The sequence below is a fragment of the Scleropages formosus genome, chromosome 1 (assembly GCF_900964775.1).
Source record: "Scleropages formosus chromosome 1, fSclFor1.1, whole genome shotgun sequence".
Lineage (NCBI taxonomy): Eukaryota > Metazoa > Chordata > Actinopteri > Osteoglossiformes > Osteoglossidae > Scleropages > Scleropages formosus.
Window position 1 is genome coordinate 14,387,232 of NC_041806.1, and position 12,486 is coordinate 14,399,717.

The window sequence follows — 12,486 nt, forward strand, 5'->3', positions numbered from 1 at the left end:
GTGACTTGCAATGTTAGGTTTATACATTAAGCTGCTTGCACAGTTTCACCCATTTATACCGTTGCATTTCATTGTGTCTCTCCTTCTTAATAAAGGGAGACAATCCCAGTTCTAAAATGACTGTTTAATAAACTTAGAACACTTCACTTACACACTCACATTGTCTGGGCTAGCTTTCTTCCAGTGCACTCTTAAACTGGCACGTTCTGCAACAGCATGTATAATAATAGTTCCTATTGTTACAATTTGGGTGGTTTTATCCAACCAGTTAGGTGTATGTATTTTGATCAAGGGTACTACAGTAGTGTAATGTAACAGTAAGGTAACATCTTCTTGCGCATTAAATGAACCCTGTGACAAGTGTACTGGTTTGTTGGGACAATAAAGTGTAGACACAAAGATCTTCATGTAACTGAAATTATGTTTTAGACTGGGCAAGGCGTTGGGGAGAAGGGATTCAGAGCTGTAAGCAAAGATCCAAACTCTTCAACTGGGATCCCTGGTTCTTCTTGCCTCCTTGTATCTGAAGGTCCTTTCACTACAGGCAGAAGGGGCTTGAATAGTGGAGTCATGGTAACATACCGTTAAACAATCAGAACCAATTGTGGTCAGAAATGTCAGCGTTATTTGTTAGCTGTTAGCTGTAACAAGACAGATCACCAGGTGGGAGAGGTGTGGTGCATTGTGTCATCATGTGGTCTGTCGTGTCAGTGTCAGTGTGTCAAGTGTGGGTCAGGTGTGCCTGTGTACAGAACACTGAAAGCAAATTCTCATTACATGAGTGACTAATATGAGAGTCTGATGTCTGACTCTTGTGCACAGTGTGCTAACTAGTTTGTTTAGAGAAGTGAACTACAGGATTATTTACCCCAGAGAATCCTGGTGGGACTGACAAAGATTCCTCTGGTTTTTCATATAGGAGGTTTAGAATCACCAAAAATGTGACAACATTCTCTCCTCCGCTATGATCAACGGTTTATTTTCTTGATAAAAAATCTCTTGTCTCAATAGAAATGGCTGTAAAAACCTCACGGACAGTTTCAGTTCTGCCTCCTTCCCCTCAGGCTTAATGGGTCACCATGTAATGCGCTCCCATTTGATTGACTGGCTGTGCCATGGCCTAGTCACACTGTCTTGCCAGAGTCACGTCCTGTCAGTACCAGGCGTGGACTCGTGCATTAATTATGGATGCGTGTCTGTGTCCTGGATGGCGGCAGACTGCTAGGTGCACCTCCCTCTCCTGTCACATGCAAGAAGACCCGGTTTCCCCACAGCCCCCTCTTTCACGGTGTCACATTCCATTTACGGAAACAACGGTGAGAATATAACTGTCCCCCTCCTCCCTTCCCTCTTTGTCCGCGCTCGCTGTGTAGCAAATGGCCGAGCTTAAGCAGAAGAGTTGTGAGGATTTTCTTCATGTGCTGGACATCACCCCAGGGCCCAGAAGGCCTGGAAGGCAAAGGTCTTCTTACACCCCTTCCCTCAAGGCCCCCCGCAGTGTTAACATTAATGCTATAATGCTAATGTTACTCCTGTCGTGGTCCTTCTCTGCACCAGCAGGGCAAGAGGTGTGAAGCCTTCATAAATAAACAGCTAATATACGCCAAGAAACCTCAGTGCTGCCCCAAGGCGTTATGCTCTACCTGGGCCATCGCTATGTACAGCGTGATGAGGAAAAAGTCAAGTTCCTTCATATTTCTAGAAAATTAGGCATTTATAATGTGCAAAAATTACCGAATGGAAAAGCTGCTGTCTGTGGCCCGTTTTCCTGTACCAGAGGACAATTTTAATTTAATTACAATTCAGCCAACTACGTAATCATCTTTCAATAGTTACTCATAGTTTCTCAATGTCATTGTTTTATTCTGAGATATATTACTTTCAATAAAATGCAAGTGACCAAAAGCAAAAGCCTAACAGTTCTCAATTTTGGTCCCCATGTGGCAGAATGAGCTACATGTGTCCCTCAAAGATGCCGAATCCCTCCCATGTTGAAGAAGGCTCTCAAACCCATTTCTTTTAGAGACACATCTCTCCTGATCACTTGACAGTTACATAAACGAGTCCAACACTATATGCTATCATCATCTATATCTTTCCTATTTGAATGTTGGTATCAGCCATACGATAATCCTGGGTCTGTGTTTAAAGGGCTTTGTCTGCTGCTGATGCTCTTTTGTGCTGTATGACACTTTGGGGAAAAGTGCCTTCTGAAAAATGGCCCTTCGTGTCCACATTCTCCCTTTTCTGTTTTTTCCATACTCCAGTGTCTGTACAAAGTGATGCCTCACAGGAAACTCACCTTCAGTACGCAGACAGGAAGCTGGAAATCATAAACAACCCTGTATACAAGGAGCAGTGACTCCTTCACCCAGTTATCTCAGTGAGTTCATTTGTTTGTCAGCTTGTCCGTTGCTCAAGAGAAAATAAGTCACTTGGCGTTCGACACCTTAAACATGTATTGCAAACTTTGAAAAAAAAGACTTGTCTTGGGTCTCATTGCTCACAGATCAGACAGCCTTTTTCCCCAAAGGTCTGGATCTCTGGGCCTCAACATGATGCCGCGCAAATTGCTCCAAAGCGGTAATGGAGCCTCTCCAAATTCCCTGCAGACTACGGCCCTTATAGCAGCACAGTCTCCCTTTTGACTCTTCAGTTGAGCCTAACCAGAGGGGACTTGTTCCACTCCATGCTGAACCCCCCCAACACACACACACTGCCCCATCCCACCCCGGTCTCACAAGAGATTGAATTATTGATGCCAGCTTCAGATGCTTTTGTTCAGCTACATAAGCTGCACAGGATTGTGTTTATACTTTGCACATTAAGGAATGTGGTGAGGGAGTAAGGTTCCCTCACAGTTCCCCAAGGTTCGAGGTAGTAAAACCGACAAGCACAGGATTGACTCCTGAGATTCCAGTGATGACTGTAAACTCTGGAAAGCAAGAAGGAGATGAGAAGGGTACCAAGAGACCCTTTATGTGTTTGTCTGAAAATTAATTAACTGACCAGAGAAACCAAGTCCTTTGACATTTAAATTCACTCATGTTGCTGCTTCTTCATATATACGAACCAAATATTCTAAGTCTGGAACAATGCAACTTCTACATTCATTGTCGCATTAAGTAGGAGAGCGATATTCCCGTTTGAGTCCGTGAATCGCCGCGTCTTTGATCTCTTGTCTTCTCACCGCACCACGTTTAAGCCTTTTGGCGTATAAAAGGCACGTGCGAGAAAGACTGTGCTGGGTGCTTTAAAATAATTCCAAACATTATATGAAAAGCAGGATTATTCTAATCCCGAAGCACCAATGCACTGCTACAAAAAAAAAAAAAAAAAAAAAAAACACTCGCTTTGTGTTCTGTTGAGCGATTGCTGTGCTGTGATATTTGCTTAACTCAGCACCTCTCCTGCCGGTTTCTGTCTGCGGAGCGAACTGTAACTCTTAACCCCAGATTAGCCACGAGCCTCCAGAAATCACTTTATTACCATATTTCTTTCTTTGCCACTTAATACATAAGTAAGAGTTATATTTGGTAAATAACAACAAAATGTAGGTGAGGCTGAAAGCCATCGGACACTAGAAAGTTATTAAAAGTAAAAAATATAAAGTTCCCCTGATCTCACTTATAGTTATATTCCTCTTTAGGTCTCTCTCTCTCTCTATATATATATATATATATATATATATATATAGACACACACACACACATTTTTTGAACCACTTGTCCCATATGGGGTCGCGGGGAACCGGAGCCTACCCAGCAACACAGGGCGTAAGGCCGGAGGGGGAGGGGACACACCCAGGACAGGACACCCGTCCGTCGCAAGGCACCCCAAGCAGGACTCGAACCCCAGACCCACCGGAGAGCAGAACCCGGTTCAACCCACTGCGCCACCGCGCCTCCTTTACAGATATATATATATATATATATACAGACACACATCCTATATATAAATATGTGTGTGTGTGTGTGTGTGTGTGTGTGTGTGTGTATACACACACACAGAGATATACTACATAGCCAGAATCTAATAGAAATCCAACTCTGGGATTACTGTAAACTGTTATTTGCTTTTTGGTCCTGATGCTCTCTTGGGTTTGTATGGAAGACCGAATGGCTCAAGTTTCCAAACCCAAGAGCTCACTGCTCTCTTCACTACACTTTGCATTGTAATATTGAACTTGAGGCCAGTGCCTTCTAGATATCTATTATATTGAGCCTTGCTGCTGTTTGATCCGCTTTAGTTAGATGCCAGACACGTTCTTGAAGAATTCAGCAAAGGCTTAGAAGTTGTAAGTTGGTAAAACTTGGTAGAAGACTTTTGGTTCTTTAAGAAACTTCTGTGTGTTCATCATTAGAATTATGACAAGGCTTTCTTTGCTATTGAGTAAAATATCACATATCATCCCCGAAATGAGTCTTTATCACCTAGTGTCCAGGTTATTTTAATTCTTGCTAACTCCACCAATAGCTGCTTTTTCAACATATTGTTGTATTGTTTTGATTGCCTGTGATCTCTTTTCTGCCTCTATTTCAGGTCATGCCTTTACTACAAGCTCATGGATCACCTATCATGGATCTCGTGAGGGCAGAAAATGTTCTGATTTTTTTGTGCACGTTGTAATCATGAATCCATTCAACATGAACTGGGATTAAATCCAGGCTTTTTACTTTAAAGTTAACATGACACTTCAAAACTGAACATGAGGAAAACATTATCTGTTAAAAAAAGGTAATGAAAGCGATGTAGCTGATGTAGATCTTGAGAAAGTGTGACTGAAAAGGTGACAGTTCAGATCCCATTATTGAATCTACTGATGTATCCCTGAGAAGGGCAGAAAAAGGGAAAAACAAACACATAAATAGACAGAAGTGTTGGATTACAATCTGAAGAAGTTTATTATTCAGAAATGAAATTCAAAAAGTAGAAAAATAATGATATCATTGCTCATAACTCCTCAGTGCTAATATACATTCTTTAAAATGGTTAAAACTAATTCACTCTAAGTATGAGACAAAATAAATGTTAATTTACAGTCAAATTGATAATAATGCTCAACACAGATGACACCATGTGATGGACTCGTCAAAAGTAAAAATGAATATTTCCATTAAAGATGAAACAGGGAAGTGACTTAGTAATTGGGAAATGGACAATAACAATAAGTTCCATATCCTAAAACCTAGGAAACTGAGCTGAAATGACATAGCCCTTCTAGTGGGATCTTATAGAATATAGCAATAATAAACATGTACACCACAATTGCTGAAATTTCAATTTAATGAGGAGAACAATTAATTCTAGAGTACCTGAAGAAAAGGTCATTAATATTCAATGTCATGAATAACATACTAGCTTTCCCAAATGACCACAGTCCATCCATTACAGCTGTCTGTTTTCATGATCTCTGTCCCTACCGGCTTTGTTCAGGTCCTTGGTGGAAAGCATTAGCCCACGGCCTTCCTGGGGTAGGAGAAGAGTCTCTCTTACAGCTACACTGTAATGCCCCCGGACACCCCCTTGGCCACATGCCCCCATCCTCAGTGTTCAATGCCATGAAGCATTCCCACTAATACATGGTAATGCTAGAGTGATAGCTACTCCACACTAACCTCCCCTTACTATCAGGTAGCTGAGGGGGACGAAGTGACAGTGGGAGGGTGTCCCCCAGGGCTGCCAGCACTTGATTTGTGGCCCAGGAAGCCTAATGAAGTGATATGCCACCCTAGCTCTTTGCAAGATCAATTTGGCTTGCAGAACCATGTTTTATGAATGATGGCAGCTCGGCTGGAGCCATCTATATACCTGATCAACGGCTCTCCTGTGCCCCTCCCTCCTGCCCGCCTGCAGGACCGTGACATCACCCAGAAAGGCCAAAAGATGGACCCATACCATCACCACCCAACATAAAGGAAAGAAGGATCAGTCATAAAAATTACTGATAGACACACAATGGAGGAGGACAAAGTAGAGAGTGAAGGTTCACTTAAAACTAACATAATGAATGCTGTACCAAGCCACAACAAAGATACACACTAATTATAATAATTAATAACAAATTAATAACGATTAAAGCTTGCAGAGAAGTCATGTGAGGTATCTGTTATTAATTATTATTCTTTAGCTGCAATGCCAATGGTATCCTGTGACTGTGCACATTAAGAAGGTGCCATATTATATAAAGTTTAGAAAATTAATATGAGCACAGAGAAGTGAATTCTTCTCCCTGATAGCTACCTGCTGTTGATAATGACAACACCTATACTCCACATTTAAAAAAAAAAAAAAAGTGCTGCAATGAAATTGTTCTGGAAGAAGTCCTCCACTTTGGGACTTCTCTAAAAAGTAAAATTTGCTCTGGATCTCTAGATGCAGTGTGTGGAATGTGTTAAGTGCGGTCAGTGTGAGGCGCTGCAGAGTATCTATGCTCTGGGACCACAGGGCTGCACTTGTTTGAATTTTTAATAACATCCAGGATGTGAAGATTGCACGTGGACCCCCCTCCAGCAGGCATGAAAAAAGAGGGAATGAAATGAGCTGGATTTGTGGAATCGGGAGGGTTTACAGCTTCGTTGGTTTTGCTGGTTTAAACCACAAAAAAGAAAGGGGTATAAGTATCTGAGGGGTATTCTTCCACATTTAATCTGAACTTTCTAGATGGATGGGTTTGAGGTATCTATTTGCCAGCGGATAGGGTGGGAGGTGTTTATGTACCAGTAGTTGCACATCATCAGAATGAGACGCATTTCAATCATAATGCAAAATTGTCAAGATGCAACACCATTGGTCTGCAGTTTTAACCTCCAGACAGACTGCTCTGGCTAATCTGGCTATTCTCTCACATTGACACACCCTAACCCTTACCCCAAACGTCCCCTTCCTCAACCACTCCAACAAACTCCAGCAAACTCCAGCATATCCTACGAAACATCGCAAAACCATACCCTAACCCTAACTCTGCCACACCTCACCGCAACCACAATAATGCAGTAAATCATACTACACCCAAATACACCCCGCCACAACCCAATACATTACCTACAGTAGTCTCTCACCTACAAACCTACTCTATCTTACCCCAAATGACCCCACCATCAACCACTCTGCCATGCCACAAAACATCCCACCAGTCCAAACCACGCCCCATCTCTCCCAGGTTCCCGTGGATTCTCCTGAAAGGCCAGGCATTTTGGTCAGAGGAGAATTTGATAGCAGTCTGGTCCTTTCCTATCCCATATGTTCCTTATATTTATTTTTCAAAATGTATTTTGCAGATTAAAATGATCAAATCAGGATATTAAGTCAAGATGTTGGAAACACATCCAGAGGTTTGAATGTGTCTTTCATTAGGGCATGGCAATGTGGACTGGTTCAAGAATCTCCTATTCAACGTGGAGCTCTGAGCTCAGAGGGCAAGCTACGGATACACACCGGTCCCGACCCGCCAAGAGCTCCCCTCTCCGGTCACGCAATACCTCCATGCTCGTTGACATGCGGAGCGTGTTCGCCCACTCTTTATTGCATTACGATCAGCAGTAACGTCTGTCACTCGTGACTGAGGACAGTTAATCTCATTCAATTACACATAAACCAAAAAACAGCCCCAGATCCTCAGATTAGAGCAGAGAAAGGCAGACATGGGAAGGGGACCCTTCTGGCATCTGTCTATCATTCTTCATCTCTAGGGTATTGGGACGGATAAATTGGTGTAAGGTATACCTGCACCTGTACATGGACAGTATTTGTGTGTGTGACTGAATTTACTCCTTGTGTGTGTGTGTGTGTGTGTGTGTGTGTGTGTGTGTGTGTGTGTGTGTGTGTGTGTCTCATTTCCATCCTAATTGCCTCCATCTGATTCGGCCCTGTCTCTTTGTGTGTGTTCTAATGTACTGTATTACCCTGTCTCCACTGGAAGACTTAGTGGCCGCCGCGTTTATGGGAAATCCACTGCGAATCGATATCCTTGTGAAATGACACCGCGTTCGTGTTATTTTATGATATGTTGATGGTTAGCTAATTTTGGAGTGGAGACAATTTCCTCCAACCCCCCCAAACCCCTCCAGACAGACACAGTATAATTTTGCGGTAAAAACGTCAGTCAAGACGTGGGGCCACCGGGCTCTGGGGGCCGGGGGAGAGGGTGGATTTATCGATGGGGATGTGTCTGTGTACTCTTAGAGACACTTCCCACCAGAAATATCCATTTTTGGTTGTAATTTTATGTTGTTAAAGTGACAGAGTCGAAAAGGGGCACCCCCCCGTGTGTGTGTGACCAGAGCTGACACTTGTAGGGACATATTTCATATCTCCCTCCCACTGTAGTGGCAGGACTCATGGACACAGAAGGATCTGGGGGGTTTCATACTGATCGGACCACACAGCATAGCTTCCCGTCTCTTTTTTCTTTTCCTTTTGCAGTTACTTGAAAAAATCACTCAGAGTGGAGAAGCATTGTTCTCATTCAGCTGAAATCATTGTAAATAATAATAATAATAATTATAACAGCAGCAACAATAAGGGTGTAAGAACCAAAAAATGTTAACAACAGAATTAAAATAAGCAGAAATATTGGTGAGTAAATTAGGCCTCTTTAAACATTTGGGGGGGACACCCTGTTATCATGGTGAACCAGTGCACATCCCAGAAGCACCGGGCACAAGGGAGGGTAACACCCTGCACACGACCCAAAAAGGGAGGCCACACATGGAGAAAAACATGCACTAAGGGCAATTTAGCATTATCAATGCACCTGAACTGCATGTGTTTGGACTCCAGGAGTAAAACTGAGTACCAAGAGGAAACCCACACAGAAACAAAGAGAACATGTATACTCCACACAGACTGAGCAGGGATTGAGCCCACATTCTTTTGCACTACCCAGGTGACGTGAGGCAGCAGTGCCAATGTACTACTCTATAATAATAATAACAACAATTGTCATCATTATCATCACTGAAACATGGAACAGCCCTCTACAATGTCTGCATGAATTTGAAGAATGATGTGATCATATATGATTACACACACACATTTTCAGAACCACTTGTCCCATACAGGGTCGCAGGGGAACCAGAGCCTACCCGGCAACACAGGGCATAAGGCAGGAGGGGACACACCCAGGACGGGACGCCAGTCCGCTGCAAGGCACCCCAAGTGGGACTTGAACCCCAGACCCACCAGAGAGCAGGACCACACCCCCACTACTCATATATGATTATTCAAGTAAAATAAATGTTTGTTCTATAATTTGAGTGAAATTTATATTTAAACTTAATATAAGAAATGTTCAACAAATCCTGTTTTTTAAATATAGCTTTTGGACCACATCACTTCTGAGGACTCTGTGGTAATATTTGTGTGTTTGTACATGTCATATTAGTCTGTGTTTGCCGCTCGTTTTCTCTTTCCAGAGTGTATCCTATGTTAGCCTACCGTTGTTCTGTATTCCCGCCGTTCCATGTGCAGGTGTGACATGTGCATCCTGTCCACTCTGCGCATTCAAATGTCCATAAACACACTGTGTTTTCCAGTCACGTCAGAGCAGTGCCCGGAGGCCGCTGTGTGACATTGAGAAACCTGTCCAAAATGTCTGCGCTTATTTCATGTAAGATAGCTGGGCTATTAGCTCACCATGACCTTTTGTGCGATTTCCTGCCGCCACATTCGTGCTCCGCAGGGTCTCTGGGCTGCGCCGATTTAAATTTTACTTTCAGCACTTTATAAACCATGACCTGGAGGCATGTGGGATGTTCACTTGGGGTGGGGGGCAGGGGGAACACACTGTGAAACACAATATTTGACATGTAGGTCAGCATTGGCCCATACACACAGACACACACACACACACACACAGAGGGATACACAGTCATAGAAACACACAACATGCGCTGCAAGCTTTCTTATTCGCTCCCACATGCACATACCATGGAGGGGTTTTATTTTCTGTAATTGAAAATTAATTCACCAGACATCTCAAAAATCAATAAAGAATTAATAGTAGGAAAGAGGGAGTCATTGAGGGCGATAAAACGTCTCGCCTATGAAGGCTGAATCATGAGAAATGTGTGCTAGGGTATCTCCCAAGCAGTCATCGCCTTAAAAATAAAATAAAATAAATAAAATAAAATAAAATATTAAACGAATGGAACTTTTTATTGTTCGTGGTGGCTGGATAGAACAGGAAATCCAGCAACATAAACTGACTTATTGTACAGTCTTAGAGGAATGTGCCAATTATGCGTCATTTCTGGTTTCATTAAGATATTACACAAAATTGTTTGATTGGTTTTTCATTCCAGCCCCAAATGATGATGCTTTTACTTATAGGAAACTTGTTCCCTATTATATATATACATAGCAAAATAGCTTACAAATAAAGGTATTGATTAAACAAAATAAATTCTCTACCACTGAAATTTGATTATTAACATCGTTTTCAGGATTTCAAATAAAAAGCCATACATGAACTCATTATGTCACTTTATTACATTTAAGTTGGTATCTTTTGTTACGCACATTTGGTTTAAGGGCTTTTCAAAGATATTTTCCAGTTTATTTATTTATTTATTTATTTACAACTTTCTCTGGGGGGCATGGTGGCACAGCAGGTTTGGCCAGGGCCTGCAGTGTGGTGGGGCTGGGGTTTGAGACCTGCTTGGGGTGCCTTGCAGCACATTGGCGTCCCACCTGGGGTGTGTCTCCTCCCCCTTCAGCCCTGCATCCTGTGTTGCCGGGTTAGGCTCCGGCTTGCCGTGACCTTGCTTGGGACAAGCGGTTGTAGACATTTTGTGTGTGTGTGTGTGTTTTCTCATCAAGACCCTGCACTGAACAGGCATCTATTGATAATGGATGGATAGGTAGGAGTGTTAAAGTTTTTTATTTATTACACCTTTATCTGAGGTTTTTGCAGAACTGACGAATAAATGCAGGGAAGACTAATATTAAGCTTCTTCCTTTCAGAGTAACTGATTACGAACAAGTTACAAACAAAGTTATATAGACCTGCAGTCCCAATTTTACTAATCTGCTGAGGACCCAGTAAAATGACATGAATTGTGGCAGCCAAATTCATAAATGTTAAAACGGTATGAAGTTGCATGGACATTCTATACATTTTATTGCAGCTGTGTCGCTTTGCATAGACAATAACTGGTGATGTGGCAGTTCTGGACTTTAATTGGCTGGACTTACTACTACTACTACTACTACCCACACACACACACACACACACACACACACACACACACACACACACACACACTGTCTGACACGGCTTGTCCCAAGCAGGGTCGTGGAGCCCAACCCAGCAACACAGGGTGCAAGTCTGGAGGGGGAGGGGACACAACCCGAAGGGGACGCTAGTCCATCGCAAGGCACCCCAAGCGGAACCCGAACTCCAGACCTGCAAGACAGCGGGACCCAGCCAAGCCCACTCCGCCACCGCACCCCCTCACAATAATAATAATAATACAGTCAATCCAGGGAGATACCGAACAACACAGGTGTCAGACATAGAGTCGTCTGAGGTGCTTCACTGCAGACCTGCTCTCCTCAATGCCTCTGTTCACTGTCAGCCTCCCAGGGTTAATGGAAACTAAGATATTATGTGTGAGATATTGTAGAATAAATGATTATTGATCGCATAAAGGTTGAGATAATCATTAGCCTTCATTCATTTTACTGACTAGTGGTGACCTTTTTGCTTCTCGTTGGAGGGATCAGACGCACTTTTTCCACACAATGACAGGATTACGGGACTTTCCAGCAGCGCTGCCAGCCAAGCTCAGCTGACTGGGGAGGGGCAGCAGGCCATGCCTGCAATAAAACCCTGGGGTAGAACACTGGGTAAAAAAAGGGGTAAAACCTAGCTCTAACACTATAGGAAGGAATAGACTATACTAAAGTCCACCTCACTGTAAGGCATGAATATAAAATATGAATACCCCCCACTATAACAAATTTTGTGGCCAAGCTACCATTAAAACACTTCATTTCACAAAGGGAAACTACCCCCTGCTGAAACCCCTCTAGTGCTAAATGTGTGTGTAATGGGCATCAAACACAGCAATACGTGAAGCAGGCCGTTATGATTAAAATTCAATTATTGATACATTACATATGCTGGACATCACATGCAGTTTCACGTTGGTGATGTGTGGAGCTGAAGGGGCAAAAGTACTCTTTCTACTAAAGTGAACAGTAAAGGCTCACAAACTGGCAGTGTCTCACTGTGCAGCCTGAGGAGCAGTTGTTTGAATCTCCTTTTATTGAATCATGCTCGATTTCCCTCTTAACAATTTAACATTTAACAAATTCCAGATTGAGTTGCACATCTGGCTGCCATTAGGAGGAGAAATGGGTTGTTTCCAGCCAAAGAGCAATGCAGCAGTTTAATCATTTATGGGAAGTATACTGTGCAAAGAACTACTGTGTTCAACACAAAAATCTTACAGATTTTATAATAATCTGATTAACTGTGTT

The 12,486-nt window shown here is 42.7% G+C and overlaps 1 long non-coding RNA gene across 1 annotated transcript in view; it reads right to left on the reverse strand.

The window, feature by feature from the left end:
* LOC108937933 (uncharacterized) overlaps nt 1-12,486 on the reverse strand; it is a 32,962-nt gene that overhangs the window by 4,044 nt on the left and 16,432 nt on the right. The window lies entirely within an intron of this gene.